The 17277-nt window shown below is 38.5% G+C and overlaps 1 protein-coding gene across 1 annotated transcript in view; it reads left to right on the forward strand.

Annotated features, from left to right (window-relative positions):
* Nucleotides 1-17277, forward strand: part of tnr (tenascin R (restrictin, janusin)) — a 169596-nt gene that overhangs the window by 59904 nt on the left and 92415 nt on the right. Inside the window, exon 3 of the mRNA XM_056236462.1 lies at nt 15776-15828. The gene's annotated coding sequence lies outside the window, so the exon portion shown is untranslated. The remainder of the gene's footprint in view (nt 1-15775; nt 15829-17277) is intronic.

The raw sequence follows: 17277 nt of genomic DNA on the forward strand, positions 1-17277 counted from the left end.
TGCTTAAAATGGGGGAGTAAATGTCATTGAATATTTTGAGGGCAAGATCCGTATAGGCCCCTATTGTACTGTATTACAGTTAGTTTTCCTATTATTTTATGAGAGGTTGTTTACTAGAAGCTCAAAAATCATATTAAATGTGCATCTTGGGATATGGAATATTTTCCAAACAGGTCTCGTCTCCAAGCACAAGTATACATATTAAAACACATACACCAGGGGGTAAATAGAGATGAGAATTTCTGCTTATTTGCCTTTCCTTTGTCCGGTGTGAATTTCCTGTTTGGATGCTTTAAAATTACTGTTGCTGAGAAGGCCAATGACCAAGCCATTATGGTCCAATTACATTGGAAAGGACTCAATCAGTCAGACATTGTGCTAAAATGGTCACCATTACGTTTCAACAACAGACCTGCAGAAAAGGAACAGTACAAACTCAAAATGTCCTCGTGAAATAATCGAAAATCACTGCAGGGGAAACTAGGAAGAAAAGTTTTCTTTTTCTGTCAAGCTCCCCAGCTTAATGAAAAAGATTCTGAAGAATGAAAAATGTTTCTGTGACCTGGGATTTTATATGACATTAAAAGAGCAGACAACCATTGTTAACGCTTTCTCTCATAATTTCGACTCCTGCAAATCTCAACCTTTTTATTAGTTGATATGGCAGGTAATAATATTCTTGAAATATGTTTTTAAGATCAGTTGCTAGAAGATCTTTATTTGCATACTTTATTGCCATGATCATCGTATATTTTGGTGAGTTTGGTGGGTGTTTTTATCATGGGGATTTGGGTGAGTGGCCAACCCTCATCCTGAGTTGAGCATGCACATGCAATATTTCACACATGGAAAACAGCCCCCAGTAAAAATGACTTTCGATTACTTTTGACCTTAGCTGCAAATGACTTCCAGCTGGAGTAATCCATTGCTTTAAACATCAACTGTGCCCACAGATTTAGTTGGGCATGACAAAGTGTCTTCCTCATTTAAATTTCTAAAAATAGATTAATGTGCTCCTCAAACTTTCATGCCAAACCAAGCATGATGGATGATATACCAAAGTAGCAGCCCGTGATACCAGCGTTCACTGTGTGCAATGCACACACAAAAGCAGGGGTCTTGGTTTTTTTTAGGGTCTGCCTTTGTTGCTGTTACTAAGCTATTGCACCCTCTTGTTCTGTCTGGAACAAAGGAGCTGACTAGAATTAATGTGGAGATGCAAATAAAGTCTCATCAGCAGTTGGACATTATTCAGTCTTTAATGAAGAGCTGATGGGAGAGGAGAGCATATTTATGTGACCCAGGCCTGTAGGAATACAGACAGTGTTATCTCACTGAGCTCTCCAGTGTTTCAGTATCAGATGGTGGTCTGGCAATTAAAAACGCCCCTAAGAAATTACTGCTTTCGGAGATAAGTGACCTTGCACATTTCCTGATGCTTTCTAAAAGATAGTGTAGGTGGAAACAAAAAAATAATCAGATCTTTGGAATCGTGATCTGTTTAGGGACTGATATTAAAATGATCTCTCACTAAGATGATTGATATTCTTGCTAGTGGGTTGAGACAAAAGAGCTTTCAGGTTGGTTCTGATATGCGAATATCAAGTAAATAACTATACTGAATGCAAATAATAAAGTGCAACCAAAGACATAATTGTTAATAAATGCTTTTACCCACTTTAAAAAGGAAACTCATTCCATCTTTTCTTGTTGACATCAAACGCAATGCATCCAATCAACTGTGGTTTTGGCGCACAACATTCATCTGTCTTTTTATAGAAGCCATTGATTTATGTCGCCAGTTGAAGTCCAACGTAAATTCGTTGTAAAGATAACCTCTTGGTGTTAAAGAACCGCTTTAAACTAGTCAGAGAACAGACAGGAAATTGAATATATCTCACTAATGTAACCACTAACTATTATATGCTGCAAAAAAAATCGATGATATTCGGTAATTACACGCGGTGTTAGTTCAGACCAAAATACATCAATTCAATAAATAGAAAGGTAATATTGAGTAACTTACATTTTAAATACAAAATGCCTGATATTTCATGTATTTTGCCTCATCGACGGAAATTAGACAAAGTCAAAGCCAAGCAACACACAGTAGCTGTGTTTTTTGTTGCAGAAAGAATCTGTGTTTTTGAACGAATCACTTGAGTGAATGATTCAAAAACTCATAAACTCATAAATACAGTCGCTTCTTAAGTTTATGAATGAAACAATAGGTGTGTTTGTCTTATAGCTTCGCTGCACAGACCAATCGTTGTATGATATCAAAGTACCGCAAGAGTGATTCGATAGCAAACGCCTTCCGCCTTCTGCTTCTTGAGCCGTCTGCTCTCTAATCGCTCTCACGGTACTTTGATGTCATTCAGCGATCGGTGTCTGCAGTGCCACTTTAAGTCGAACACACCTAGACTGTGTCCAAAATCACCTCCTATATCCTTAAATAGGGCATTATTTGAGGGGACAGCCATTTGTGGTGTCCGAAACCATAGTGGACATTATTGATTGCACTCATTCAATCCCATAATGCACCGCAATAATGAGTGTACAACTGATGTACGCTCCCATAATGCACTGTCACGGTCACGCAGAATGAATTCCTGTTTCTCGTCAGAAAATGCAAATGCTGAAGGTGAATTATCCTTCCATCCATTTTCCAAACTGCTGGTCCAATGTGTGTACAGCAAAATCTCATAAAGGTATAAGTTCCTTTTTAATTGATTATTAAATTGTTTAATTAAGGTTTATACATGCTAGTTTCCATGACAGAGTTCAAGATAAATCTTTTCATTACTACTGGAGCTCCCAGTTTTGATAAGTTTCAGATGATTATTAAACAGCAAGCACAAACTATGCAAAAGCGGCAGCCCTTCCGGTGCACTTGGTGTCCGAATTCGCTCACTCGTTTTCATTCACTGCTTCAAGTGGACTATATTAGAGGAGCAATGTAGGGAATAGTGAATGAGGGTAGTGGGAACGATTTTGAACACAGCTCTAGTGTGTTTGAGCGAATCGATTGAACGAATGATTAAAAAATTCTCCATTAATACAGTCACTTTCTTTTGAAGCGGCACTGTGCAGACCGATTGGTGTATGACATCAAATTACCGTGAGCGATTAGAGAGCAAACGGTTCTGTATGCTTTCGAATCGTTCTCGCGGTACTTTGATGTCATGGCATCGGCCTCCACAGCGCTGCTTTAAGTCGAACACACCTAATGTGTTTGAGAGAATCGATTGAATGAATGTTTCCAAAACTCTCTCATAAATACAATTGCTTGTTTTGTTTCTGGATGAATCAATGTCTTTGAGCGAGTCGATTGAATGAATGATTAAAACTCACTCAAACGCTGACGCTTGTTTCATTCTGAAATGAATTGATGTGTCTGAACAAATGGATTGAATTAATGATTCAGTAATTCACCCATATAGACAGTCACTTGTCACTACCTACTGTTGTAACTATAAAACAACTCCATTAATGCATAGCCAGTCAAATTCGAGTATTGGAACTAACTGTTGCTGCATAATTATAATACAATATATACTGTCACTGGGAGGCAGTTCATGTGGAGAGTAGGAACAGATTTGTCTCTATCCAGTTAAACTGGTCAGCTCGCCTGATGAACAACCTCTTATGATCCACATTCCAGCACAAAAATGGGCCAATAGATCCCTCATCACAGACCAGAGTGTGCATTTCCCGAGGCCAGCAGGGACTCTGCCTGTCAAACCAGCCCAACTCCCTGCTGACCAACTGAAGTCAAGTGAAATATTGAGAACTGGCTTCATGAACTACACTGGTCCTTGATGGACACTTCAAACCAGGATGTCCTTTTGATGATTTTCTAATCTAGGATAAGATGGTAATTGGTGTGATTGGCTCAGCCTAGCTTGAGCTATATTTGTTCATCCCACATATGGCTATATCTATAATTTATCAAAGAGGACAACAGCAAATGGAGGACATTATTAATCACCTTATACAACATGCAGTTTTGCATGGAGTATTTGGTATAGGCAATGGTCAATGTACTCTCACTTTAAGAAGAACAGAAAGATGTGCCCCACAAATGACCATGATCCAGTGTTGTTTTGGGGGTTGAATTTTGTCTCAGTTTGACTTTTATTCTGTGTAAAAAATCAATTGAGCTATGCCTATCACTCTGTCTTTCTCCAAGGAGACAACCTTGTATAAGTACTAAGTCCGAGGACAGCTTGTGACAGTTGTGACAGTTTTTCGAGCCCATTGAGTAAGTGTGTGTGTGTGTGTGTGTGTGTGTGTGTGTGTGTGTGTGTGTGTGTGTGTGTGTGTGTGTGTGTGTGTGTGTGTGTGTGTGTGTGTGTGTGTGTGTGTGTGTGTGTGTTCGAGCCCATTGAGTAAGTGTGTGTGTGAGTGTGTGTGTGTGTGTGTGGGTGAGTGCGCACTTGTGAAAGTGATGACTGCTGTCAGAGAATGTAATTCTTATCAGGTTTCTCGGAGGCAACTGCATGAACTGAGAAAGCATGAATTAGTTAACTTAGGTCTCATTCACACATTTGCCACCATTTGTATCATATTTCTGAAGACATGCAAACTCTACAGCCATCACGAATACATAAACAATCAATATTGTAAATAATTTCAACATTTGGAATGCAATATTGATTTACAAGTACGAATCATAAAGGTTAATTTAGTGTGAAGTTCTGTGAACAAAAAAAAAAAAAAGAATCAATTAGGGCAAACTAATGCATGCGTTCTTTTCGAACTGATTCACAAGAAGGAATCAGAAGATCCAATGCTACATTTAAGATGAATCATTTAGAACAAACTGATTCACTAGAATTAAAATTAATTTAAACTTATTTGTATTGTACTTTTCACAATGCGTATTGTTTCAGTGCACAGAAAATTAATTTTTTTCAATGTTACAATCAAGAAGTATTCTGTTAATTTCAGAGATGAGTTTGTCAAAGTAAATATAACAGTAATATATAGCTAAGATAATATAAGATAACACAAGTTATGTGGCTAGTAAACATCACGTATTTAGTTAGAGCAAACATAATGAACATGTTAGGCAATGATTACAGCTTGTGATCATAATGTTACAATATAAGAATAATATTTCATTAGTTCAGTCAGATCTTCCAACAGTTTTGGGAGAAAGAACCATCTAGGGGGAAATGATTCACTGAATCAATCGGAGGATAAGTTAGGACATTCCTTGATCTTGTTGGACTGTAAAGCAGCATGTGCAATAAAGTACATTTGAATACTTTACTGTACTACCAGAAAAAGTAGCTAAAATTAGTACTGAAAAATGTAAAGCTATGACATCACAACCTTTAGTTAGTAACTCCCAGCACTGGGGAGAGGTCATTTTGTCTCTATTGAGCTTTTCCTTACTCTTAGAAGAGAAGTTGGTCACTTTTCTCATGTATGAGCCCTTTGAAGTAAGGTTTTGGCATCAGTTCCACAGTCCCCTGTTGTTCCACAGCAAAGAACACTGGGTTGTTATACCTCATTTTCCAGGCTCTTATAAGGTCCAGCTCCAAAACCTGTTGTCGTGCAGTCAGACTCAGAGCTCTGGGGAGTTGCTTTCCAAAGGCTCCATCACACAACTTTATAAAAAACACTTTGCACAACCAGAAACCAAAAGGGAGGGAGACTGAAAAGAGGAAGACTTGAAGACAGAAAAGAGAGCAGTAAAAGGCAGAAAGAAAAAGGGAAAGGAGATGGAGAAGCAAGAAAGAGAAGAGGGCAGAAGAGAATGGAGAAAAGGAAAGATGGAGGGAGGACAGGTTGCTGTGTCTGTACAAATATGGCATCTCATTGCTTTTCTGTGCACTTTACAGCAGCACAGAGCAGTTCAATTGATTGTTTCATAGTTTTTAATTAGCATTCACCAAAGTGCCCGGTAGTCCTGAGGCCATGTGTCCAATGTTCTGAGGCAGGGCAGTATACTTGCAATTTATGCAACTATCTGAACACTACAAGGAAAACAAGATTATTGTGCTTGCTTTTCCTCTTTGCTGCTCACATTGATAGCATCTGTGTGCATCGATGATTTCCTCAGGCCATGTTTACTGCAAATGTTGCTTGGTTTTTCTAAAACAGCCTGTCTATATTAATGAGCAGAATACATGTAGAAGAACCTTTCAAAATGCACCTGATTTCCAGCTTTTTTTTCAGCATAAAATAAATCTGTCTTCCATTACAGCAGCCAAAAGAAAACTGATTCTGTTAAAAATGTCCTTTTTAATCCCATTGTAAAACTGAAGTTAGTTCACCTCTCTAAAGAGCATCTGAATGCAGTAACAGCCCAATAGAGATTCACTGAAGATTATAGGTTTTGATTTTCTCACGGTTTCTCTTGCCTACCAGATGGAAATCTGTCTGGCTTTTGCTCACCTTAGTCAAATATTCAGGTCAAGCATCACTTTTTGAGCAAAGTCGCATTTCTTTGAATGCAAAGTACTGTGTGAGTGACATAGTGCCTTGTTTTGATTAATATAAGTATTTCGGTAACGCTTCTTTTTACAGTACAGTACTTACGTGTACTTACAATACTTACCTAGAAAGTACTGGCTAATATAAGGTAAGAACATGGGTTAGGGGTAGGTTTAGGGGTAGGTTCAGGGTTAGTACCTAGTTATTACCCAGTAATTATAATTACTATAATAAGTACATAGTAAGTACATGGGTAACAGGACTGTAAAAGGAAGCGTTACAGTATTTCTGTAGTTAAAGTAAATGATTCTGCTGCAAGGCCATTGACTAGCCCTTCTTCATATCTGTAAAGTGACCCTATAAAAATACATGCTCTGTGATTCAAGCATTTATTTTGGAATTTAATCTTAAAACTTTTCACATTTGTCTAGAAGAGCTTGGAATTCCTCAGATTTGTTACATTATCAATATCCAATACTATGTTCAAAATCGAGATTTAGTAGGCTAATCTTAAAGCTTGCATTCATGAAACAAAAGATGTTTACTTTGAGGGCCAACTATTTCATATCTTGCCTTTATGACAGTTTATAAAATTCTCTAACTATAAATTGCAATCTTTTAAATTTAAAAACGAATCTATTTTTGTAGTGCACAGACAGATTGAGAACAACCAACCTATACATATACACTACCGTTCAAAAGTTTGGGGTCAGTACGATTTTAAATACTTTTAAAAGAATTCTCTTCTGCTAACCATGGCTGCGCTTATTTGATTAAAAATACAACAAAAATCAGTTATAGTATTAAATATTATTCCAGTGTAAATCAGCTGTTTTCTGTGTGAATATATAGTAAAGTGTAATTTATTCCTGTGATCAAAGCTGAATTTTCAGCATCACCAGTGTCAGTGTCTTCAGTGTCAAATGATCCTTCACAAATTAGTATAATATGAGGATTTGATGCTCAAGAAACATTTATTATTATTATCAATGTTGAAACAGTTGTTGGTCTGTCAGTTGTACAGTTTTTTTGTTTGTTTTTTGGATTCTTTGATGAATAGGAAGTTCAAAAGAACAGCATTTGTTTGAAATAGAATCTTTTGTAACATTATAAATGTCTTTACTGTCCTTGATAAATAAAAGTATTGATTTCTTTCCTCCAAAAAATAAAAATAAAATTCTCACTGACCCCAAACTTTTGAACGGTAGTGTACATATGGTTGTGCACTACAAAAATAGATTAGTTTTAGCCTAGAAGCAAGACGCACACAGGTCATGTTCACTACAATCGATAACTAAGACACAAGATGTGCAAGTTGGCTTAGTATAAAATTAGTTCTTACTGTAACACAAGTAATATAAGTTAACCTGGAAGAGAGGTCTGATATACAACTTTGTAATGGACGACAGCAAATATTAGGAAAGCTGATCACAGAATACAGTGATCGTTCAATCAGAATAAAGTATTCCATACAGTAAGCCATACAGTAAAATAAAATTGCATATCATATATACAACATGTCTAATTTGTCTCAATTTCCAGAGTTGTCACGCATTAGTTGGGGGAATTTTACGTAGAACTGGTCTAGGTTATTAATTGTCTTCATAATAACAAATCCTGAGTGCCTGTTAGACTCTCGTTAAACATTATTATATTCATTAGCATCAAGGAATGAATATCAGATTTGGTGTCTACTGAGTTCTGAGAGATAATACCGCACTTGTGGTTTTCTGTGTTCAGATTCTGTGACGCGTGATGAAGAGGGTTTCTGACCTCCTTAGACAAATAAAGCCGATGCTGGTTTAGCCACGAGGCATAAAAGTGCTTTTAATAAGATACTGCAAAACCCCTGCACATTATTTTCATCCTCCCAGGCCCTTTTATACTCTTTTGATTGAAGCTTCTTCAATGAATGCAATGGGAGGACAGAATAAGCCTGCATACTCATGAGGCTTACTCTGTTCTTATGTGTTACACTGAATAGTGCACTCTCATCAGAATGCAGAGAGCATTCTGGTCAAAACTTTTTTTTCTTTCTACTTTTCAGGTTTTAAGTTTAAAAATCATTTTGGCTTTCTTTGATGTCCAGGTGAAGGCTGACACTTTACCTAGTAAAGGGTGCTATTTCAACTCAGCCTCACAGTTCAGAAAAACTTTAAAGATAAAAGCACTCAGGAAAGATCCTAAGGCCTTAGCAAAAAAGGAAAATGTAGTCCAGCTTCCTAGGATGAAAGCTCTTTTCAACCTTGTCTGCCTTTTTTTTCCAGGCTAAAGATAGCAACTAAAATTTCATTGCAAATGTGCATTTAGTATGTGCACATTTAGACATCACATCACTGTCTTGGCTTACATCTCGTCTTGACATCCGACTGAAATACATGCATGTGTGTGCATGTGTTTTGTTTTGTTTTTCAATATAAACATTGATTTAGGATTTTGATTAGGTGGCATCCGGAAATGTCAGGTAGCCATGGATATGGAGAAGCCAATTCTTTCTCATTCGATGTGCAACACCATTTTCAAGGAATTGACCATTAATGAGAAAGGAAAATCCTCTTGATTCGCTGTGTTGTACTAAAGAATGAGGGAGATGAATATTACCCACTGTCTTACCACAGGAAGCATATTCCTTATTCACAGGCTGTAACTAGTGAAGGAAATTCATTATCACAAGTGTCGATCATAAAAACCCAAGCCATGAAACTAATATTAATTAACATTTGACAGGTTTTATATCAAAGCTCTGAGGTGTGGCCATGGTTGCAGGCAAAACGCTGATACCGGCATTTTTGCAGGAGACCTTTCTAAATGGGAGGGCGTGGTGATAGATTATTCAGATACTCGAATGCAACAAAAGACATTGTTCGACCTGTTGAATTTGCTGCTCTGATCATTGAATTTCATTCTCATAACTTCATTATTATTTAATCATCTATATGCAGCCACAGAGGACACTACCATTAATCATTTCTAACCATTAGACATACTGACCAATCAAAGTGTGTTTGCTCTCCAAACATAGTAAGGCACAATTAAATGATATGACATTTACAAATAGAAAAGAACCCTGGCACAACTTTACTAAAATATTGCTTATAAAAACTTACATTTAAATCCAAAAGGATTCATAAATCATTGAGCAATGAGGTGCTGAGATTTCAACTTTTTCATCAACACATTGGGCTAAAAAACACCCTTTCCACTTTAATTCCGAAACAAGCGATTAATCTTAATCCGATTTAATTGAACATCACCATTCCATATGTGAATAATTTTTTTATTTATGAAAACACAATTGGAGCAATATGAACAACGTATGCTATTTTCATTATCATACTTTTACTGTGAAACATTTAAACAATGTCGCACACGCAAGAGTCAGTACTAGGGATGCACGATATAGGATTTTGGCCGATATTCGATATGCCGATATTTTCAAACTAATTTTGCCCGATGCCGATACCGATATATTTGTATTTTTGTGCAAAAGTGCAAAAAAAGCTTATTAAAGCTTCTATTAAAGTTCTCAGTCAAGAGCAGTGAGTGATTTCCTCTGTGTTTTGTTGTTTTATTAACATTAATGGGATAGTTCTCCCAAAAATTTAAATTGTCATCATTTACTCTCTCAAGTTTCTTTCTTCTGTTGAAATTATAAAAGTTATTTGGAAGAATGTGGCTAACCAAACAGTTGCTGTACTTCAGTGACTTCCATAGTATATTTAAGCACAAGAAAGAAATGAATACAGGTTTGGAACAACATTAGAGTGAGTAAATAATGACAGAATTTTTATTTCTTGGTGCAGTATCTCTTTAAGGACAAGCGGCAGCAGTTCTTGAAACACATCTTCAGATGCACCTGAACACATCATCAGTGATGTAACCTGGGGTCATCGGGTGTTTCGGGTCTTTCAACATCAGACACCCTCGCCCAGGCGACCCAGCCACGGCTGATCAGACCGCGACTTGTGTTCAGGTAGCACTCGCTTGCCCCCATGGTGCTCCTCTACGGATCCAGAGCCATCTCGAGGCTCTCTCGGCTGCGTCGGTGGTGTTCTTGATGGCCCTGCTCCTTGTTGTTCCTGCAATGCCCAGCGCAGTAAAGGCTTTGTGGAGGGAGCGCCCCACAAAGCCTCTGCAGCCAACCTCGATAGGCATGCATTTCGCCTTCCAGCCCTGTGCTCGGTAGTCTGTGACCAGATGTTCATATTTGGTCATCTTTCTTTCATGGGCTTCTCCCAAGCGGTCCTCCCATGGCACGGTCAGCTCCATGATGATTATATTCTTGGTGCTCTCTGAGACTAGAGTGATATCTGGCCTCATAGTTGTGCTGACGATGTGCTGGGGGAATTTCAGCTGCTTCTCCAAATCCACCGAGAGTTTCCAGTCCTTGGCTGATGCCAGAATTCCTGCTGGTGCCTTCCTCCCTGCTTGTGGCTGTTCTCCTGCCCTAACAAATACGATTGAGCGAGTGGTGTTGCTGCCTCGGCCGCCTTTGCTGATCTCTTTGCTGATGGTGTCTGCAATAGCTTTCAGCACCTGGTTGTGACGCCAAGTATAACGACCCTGGCCGAGCGCTGTTGGGCAGGAGCTCAAAATGTGCTCCAGCGTTCCACGAGCTGGGCACAAGTGGCAAGTTGGTGTGTCTGCTTTCCCCCACGTACAGAGGTTTGCTGGGCTAGGCAGGACATCGTACACTGCCCGAATCAGGAAGGTTATGCGGTGCGGCTCGCTTTGCCAGAGCTCCGTCCAGGTGACCTTGCGGTCCATGGCCTGCTCCCACCTGCTCCAGGCCCCCTGTTGCCCCATTCCAGCAGCTCTGCTCGTCCTTCCTTCCTCCACAGTAGCTCTGACCTCTTCATAAATTCGGCTGCGCTTCTCCTTCCCCTTCAACTCTTTATGTCGAGGAGGTGTTGGAAACATCCCCAAGCCTGCTCTGCCTCGGGCCACCACTCCCACAAGCTCTTTGTGCCGCAGTTGAGCCTGTGCATCCAGCATATTATTACTGTCTCTTTAAGAACTGCACGCGACACGTCTAATATACACGCATTTGACAAGCAGATTTTCTCTGTTTGCTTTCACTTTAGACATAACCAACTTTGTTTATGTAAACCTTGTGTGTATTTGACAGTATCAGCGCAATAAGACTCGAAAGATTAGTCCAGTATGCAGGCGCTGTGACAGGCTTTTAGTTCCTGTGAGCGTCGGGTGTAATGCGCTCAGAAAAGCGGATGTTAGAACAGCGCATCAGCACGTGAATGATATGTTTACCTAGCAAGACTTTGACGCACATGCAAATAATGAACTTTTGTGAATTGCGGTGTCCTGTGAGTGTAACTCTACCTCTGCTTTTACATGTGATATGAATGTATGTCGCGTTGTACAGTATGTTGAGATGAAGGCGGCAGAATTGAACTGATAGAATGCATGATACTATGATTTTTCTTCAAAAGCAGATCGTGGAGACATTTTAATCGTCCACGATCAAAAACCTTGAGACGCACACCCCTAGTTGGAAGTTTAAGTTGCTGGCGCTCATGCTTCATTCGCGGTCGTCACGTGCGCATATAGGCTACGCCACCCTATCGGCAAGGCTCATCGGCAGAAATATTCATATCGGCCGATGCCGATGATGGTTATTTTAAGCTTTTATTCGGCAGATACCGATGTTGTCCCGATATCATCATGCATCCCTTGTCAGTACTCAATATTAATATACTATAAACCTAACAAACGTACAGTATTTACTGAAATCTCTAAATTGTATGAACCAAGTTCAACTTGGTTATAACTTCCCACATGACTCTAACCCTTCCATAGAAAAAAACATTTCTCAAAGCTGATTTTTTCCCCTGCAGAAAAAAAAAAGTGACAACAGTTTCCAGTGACAGACAGGTGATAAATGGTTACGGTATGGGAATCTATCTGCTGTATCAACACATCGGAAATGGGTTCTCCGAAAGATAACAAATTACAGAGAACTGGTGCCATGGTGATCCCTCTCTCTGATGCCTCACTGACATACTGTAACTGCCAGCACAGGGACTGGATGTGTGGCACAGGACTTCTGTCATGTTTATGCTGAAGGCCCATGAATCATATGGGAAAACTAGAGAAATTGTACAGTGGTTATCCTGTTCAAACAGTGAAGGAAAAGTGTGGATGGCAAAAAGTGGAAACTAAAGTTCTATTGGTTTCTCATGAATTTTTTTTATTTCTTTTTCAAGAGAAAAAGAATCGAAAAGCTACTTGCAAGCGAACTGGCCACATGGTTGATTGTAGCACTTCACAGATTGTAAGAAGTGATTGAAGGCGAGCAAGAAATTGAGGACCGGCGTCTTTCAGAGCCGGAACATTGTTGGTTGGGATAGATTGTTTGGCGTACCATTGAATGGATAGAGCATATTTGTTTTGTGCATACTCTTATGTATTCATTTTGTGGATCCATTTTTTTGTGCCTACACAGCACTATTTTTGTTTGGTCAACCTCCTGCATCCTCTGCTCTCTGGGAAATGATTTACATTCTAAAAGTTTGCTTACTTTCTCTTCCCGAAATGCCTCAGTGGTTTTACCTACCTCTGAGGGAAGAGACACAGCATTATTTTTTTAATTATTTCATTTTTTTTTAACATTACACAAATCCTGAACATTGTTTGCTTTTGTGGACTAAATATTCAAATCAATTCAGACATGGTATGTGTCCTTAGGGGAAATGTGCTCTGTGGTTTACTCATTCAGAAAGCTCCTATCACTATCCACATAAGCATATTGTCTTGTCTTATAGGAAGTATGCACTTAATTTAAATCTCTCCAGAACAGTGTTAAGCCTCAGTCTACCCTAAAGCCATCCCTGTAATGACATCATGCTACGGTCAGAAAGAAAATTAAATACTATAATCTTTCACATTTGTTCTACCTCACTGCTGACAAGCAAAGGCAGAAATAAATTGGCTTTATTTTGGTGAACAACATCTCTCCCTAAGGAAGAAATACAAAGATTGTAGCCATACTGATGAGAAAATAACTTCTGATACAAACAGTAAAAAGGCTGCTATCCTATACAACCAAAGGCGTAGAATTTAGTAGGGATGCTAGATGTCTCGGGGCTGGTTGTATAAACACACGAAGAAGATGATGAATGAAATAAGGCAATATTTAATAAATCCAATGCGGGTAACTCTAACGGGAACAGAGCAACATACAACACTTCCGCAATAGACGACAGCGGATACAGACAGAACTGAACATACAGGTGATAATGATACTAATTGATGAGTGCACAGCTGAACATAATTAGTGTCCGTGACAACAAATGAGTGACGAAGGCAAACGATGATGAAACATAACGAGTCCAAACTAACGTGATTGTGACACTAGAGACGTCTCCCTACCAATATCCAGCGACAACTGAATTGTCCCAGGCAATAATTTTGATCAAACAATTAAAATATATTTAAATGCAACCACTGTTGTTGTAATTTTGCAACTTAAATGGGTCATACCATTGACATTACCTGAGAAGTCGAAATAAATAATCACACTAGAAAACTGAATGCGCTCTTTCAAGGGCATGCATTTAATCCATTAACAGAGAATATAAAGTAAGTGTTTAAACAAGTGCTCTACATACATTATGTAGGCCTGTGTACTCTGATAAAAATAAAGTTAAGTCTCTGTTAAACTGCCTCCTTGTCATCATTAATTACCATTGACTTAAAACATTACAGAACTGATTAATTGTAGTCAATTTAAGCTAAAAACCTTAATGTCAATCCCTGAATAACGCTTGGTAGATATTTTATCACAGAAAGCTAAATTGTAATGCTGTTGGTTGCATAATGAAGTGAAGTGTAGTGAGGATAATGTTATGAGTTGGGAGTTATACCTATATCTATAAATAAAGGCTTTAGATGACATGAAATTGCAATTAAAATCTATTATAAATCCCAAAAATGCTTTAATGCCCTCAAAGTCAAAATCAAACCTACTCCTTTGTATACAACAGTTTAATAAACAGGTTCATTTTGAGTAACTTACATTTTAGACACATTTTGACAGTTTGTGTAGTTTTTGTGTGGATTTGCTCCGCTATAATGAAAATATAATACGCAAGATTTAAGGGAATACAGAAAAAGAAAGAAAACAGAAAAATAATCTTTTAAATGTATTTTTATTTAATTCATTGTGAAGTTAAAATGCATTTTAACTATCTGCAAATAATATTTTTAAAATATTTCACATAATTATGCGTAACATGTCAAAAACTGCCCTTTCGTTGTTTATAATTATAAATTACATGAATTGCTTATCCTAAAAGATAAGATATTCTCCATTTAAAATGCTGAAATTTCAGTTCAGATTTCAATTAAGTTCGGTCCAGCATCACTGTATCGTTTCTTTCACAAAACAGTTGTCAAATTTTAAATGTTTATCTACTTACAACTTATTGCACTCTTACACCATTAAAGTGTGCATGAAACCTTTAAGTCTTGATAGTCTTTAAGTGTGATAGTCTTTACTTCCCTTTGGTGGCGTGTATCCAAGTGAAATGGCTTCTTGAACAAGTAAAAATGGAGGGCGGGACTTGATTTTGTCCATTGGGAATTGATTGGATTGTTGTCGTTTGCTATTGATCTGTGAGTCACAGGTTGCTGCAGGAGTGGAGAGGTTATTGTCCCACCCTCACGCCAGTAAAAACCAGGGTGACCACCTGGTTATTGCTCTGTTGCAGGACATACTGTAGATGGGATTTTGCAGGACAATGCGTGAAATGTGTGAGAGAGATAAATTTACTACTAATATACTATGTACATTTTATTTACATTATTTGGAAAGCCTATTTACCATTATGTTGGATGATGATATGTTTTATATCGCCAGTAAGCTTTGTTAATTGTGACCTGCTCTGGGAAATCAAGAATTTCTAATATTGAAGGTAGACAATTTGGTCATGATTATTGACTTGTCCCTCCTCAGTTGTGGTGTTTCAGCCCTGAATTAATCAGTGTATGATTCAATGACTCATTCATAAAGATTTCACTTTCCGCCATGTACTGGCATGAGGATGTGTTACTATTATTTATTTTATATTATTAAATAATATATTATTTATTTGTTCACAGTTCAGGGGTTCTGAGATTTGAAATGAATTCTTGGGGGTCTGCAGAACCCTATTAAAAAAAAAAAAAAAAAAAAACGTTGCCATAGTATGTAATTGTTTCAGGGCTGTGTTTTATGTGCACAAGTAAATTTAGGAATGCCTGCTGGGAGTGTGCATGAATGCATATTATGTATAGCTCAACTCATTGATGCACTTCCTCTTTTTTCCAGGCACAGGTTATCCTTCTGGAGAGACAGGAAGAGCATAAGCACTGGCACTTAAGGTAAGATAAGACTCAGTTTGTGAGAACAGTTGTAATATATCTCTTCCAGCTGTATTTTTTCAGTACACATACTACATAGTTGTGTGTGCGTGCGCGTGTGTGATAATTCACTGATTTAAAAATAAGGTAAGGTCTGTGAGTCTTTTGACATGCCAATTTAAACACAATTTCCTATAATGTCCTCTCTCTCTTCTTATCTGTATCAAAGGTGTATTTACAATTGTTTTTTTTTTTTAATTGACCGTTTTCACTTACATGTCAAGGTATGCCCTGTGAATTTCCAATCCTTACTTAAAGCCTGTATTTTTTTTTTTTTACGTTCATTCTTTTTGAGTAGTCTATGTGCTAAAATCAAGAAAAACTTGTGTGCTAATTAAATGTACTTTTTTTTTAATCCCTGGTGGACCATGAGCTCATTATCAACCATTGTATGCAGAGTCCAGGGCTATGAGGACTCAGCATTTGCTTTTGTGAGTTGCAGGCACGAGTGAGGCTTCCAAATGATTGAAATGTTCTGGGAGATGCCACGGCTTGTTTCTCACAATAGTAAATGAGGATTTCGGTATGTGTCTCTGTGACTGGGTCCCTTGAGGGGAGGCGACTTGGTATTTTTAACATCTTAATGAAACGCTGAGAGGGCTCCTAATTGCGGCGCGAGTGGGTAGGGGAGAATAGAGGTGAAGTGACAGCGCTGGGAGCCTTTGATCTGAGAACTCTAATCAATGGGGATTAGTGTCCTTTAGCTCTGTGCTGCGCAATGTCTTTGACAGCCCCATGACTCTCATATTAATGAGCCATTAGCATGGCTAGAATTAAGAGAGATACCAGTTCATAGATCTCTGTGGATAAGAGTTCACTTTAGGGTGACACTGATAACTCATGGTTGCCTGCGGTGGCCTGCAGTTGTCGAACTGTTAGTCACTCCAAGTCATCTAAGAATAGTGTCTTTAATCTATAAGGAGTCCTAAATGAAGGGTGGCAGGAGCAAGTTTATTTAATTACGCTGATCGCAATACAAAGATATATAATCAAGTCCTATCGCACCTCTCAAATGATACCCTCAGCCCTTGCGACCCTCCCCTAAGTCAACATTTCGGTGATGTACTGTCACAGGGTTTTGTGTAGTAGAATGATGTGTGCAATCAGCACTAGTGTGGGCATGAAGTGCTGAACAGTGAACGTCGCTTTGAATTATACAGTTACAAACGGGTAGTGATGGGGAGTCAAAAAGAGGCTGAATAGCCCTAGAGGATCGTCGTTGACTCTGTTGCTGTGTCCGAAGTCGCTCACTTGAGCCGCGTTTCCACCGCAGGAACTTTCCTAGGAACTAGGGACTTTGGGGTGGGGGGTGCTTGGGAAAAAATTTCCTGGGACAAATTGTTCCAGGAAATTTCGGTGGAAACGCGGCTTTGTTCACTGATTCTCTAATCCCTATATAGAATATGGCAG

This window comes from Rhinichthys klamathensis, unplaced genomic scaffold, assembly GCF_029890125.1.
Source record: "Rhinichthys klamathensis goyatoka isolate OS25496 unplaced genomic scaffold, OSU_Roscu_1.1 h1tg000446l_1, whole genome shotgun sequence".
NCBI classification, from domain to species: Eukaryota; Metazoa; Chordata; class Actinopteri; order Cypriniformes; family Leuciscidae; genus Rhinichthys; species Rhinichthys klamathensis.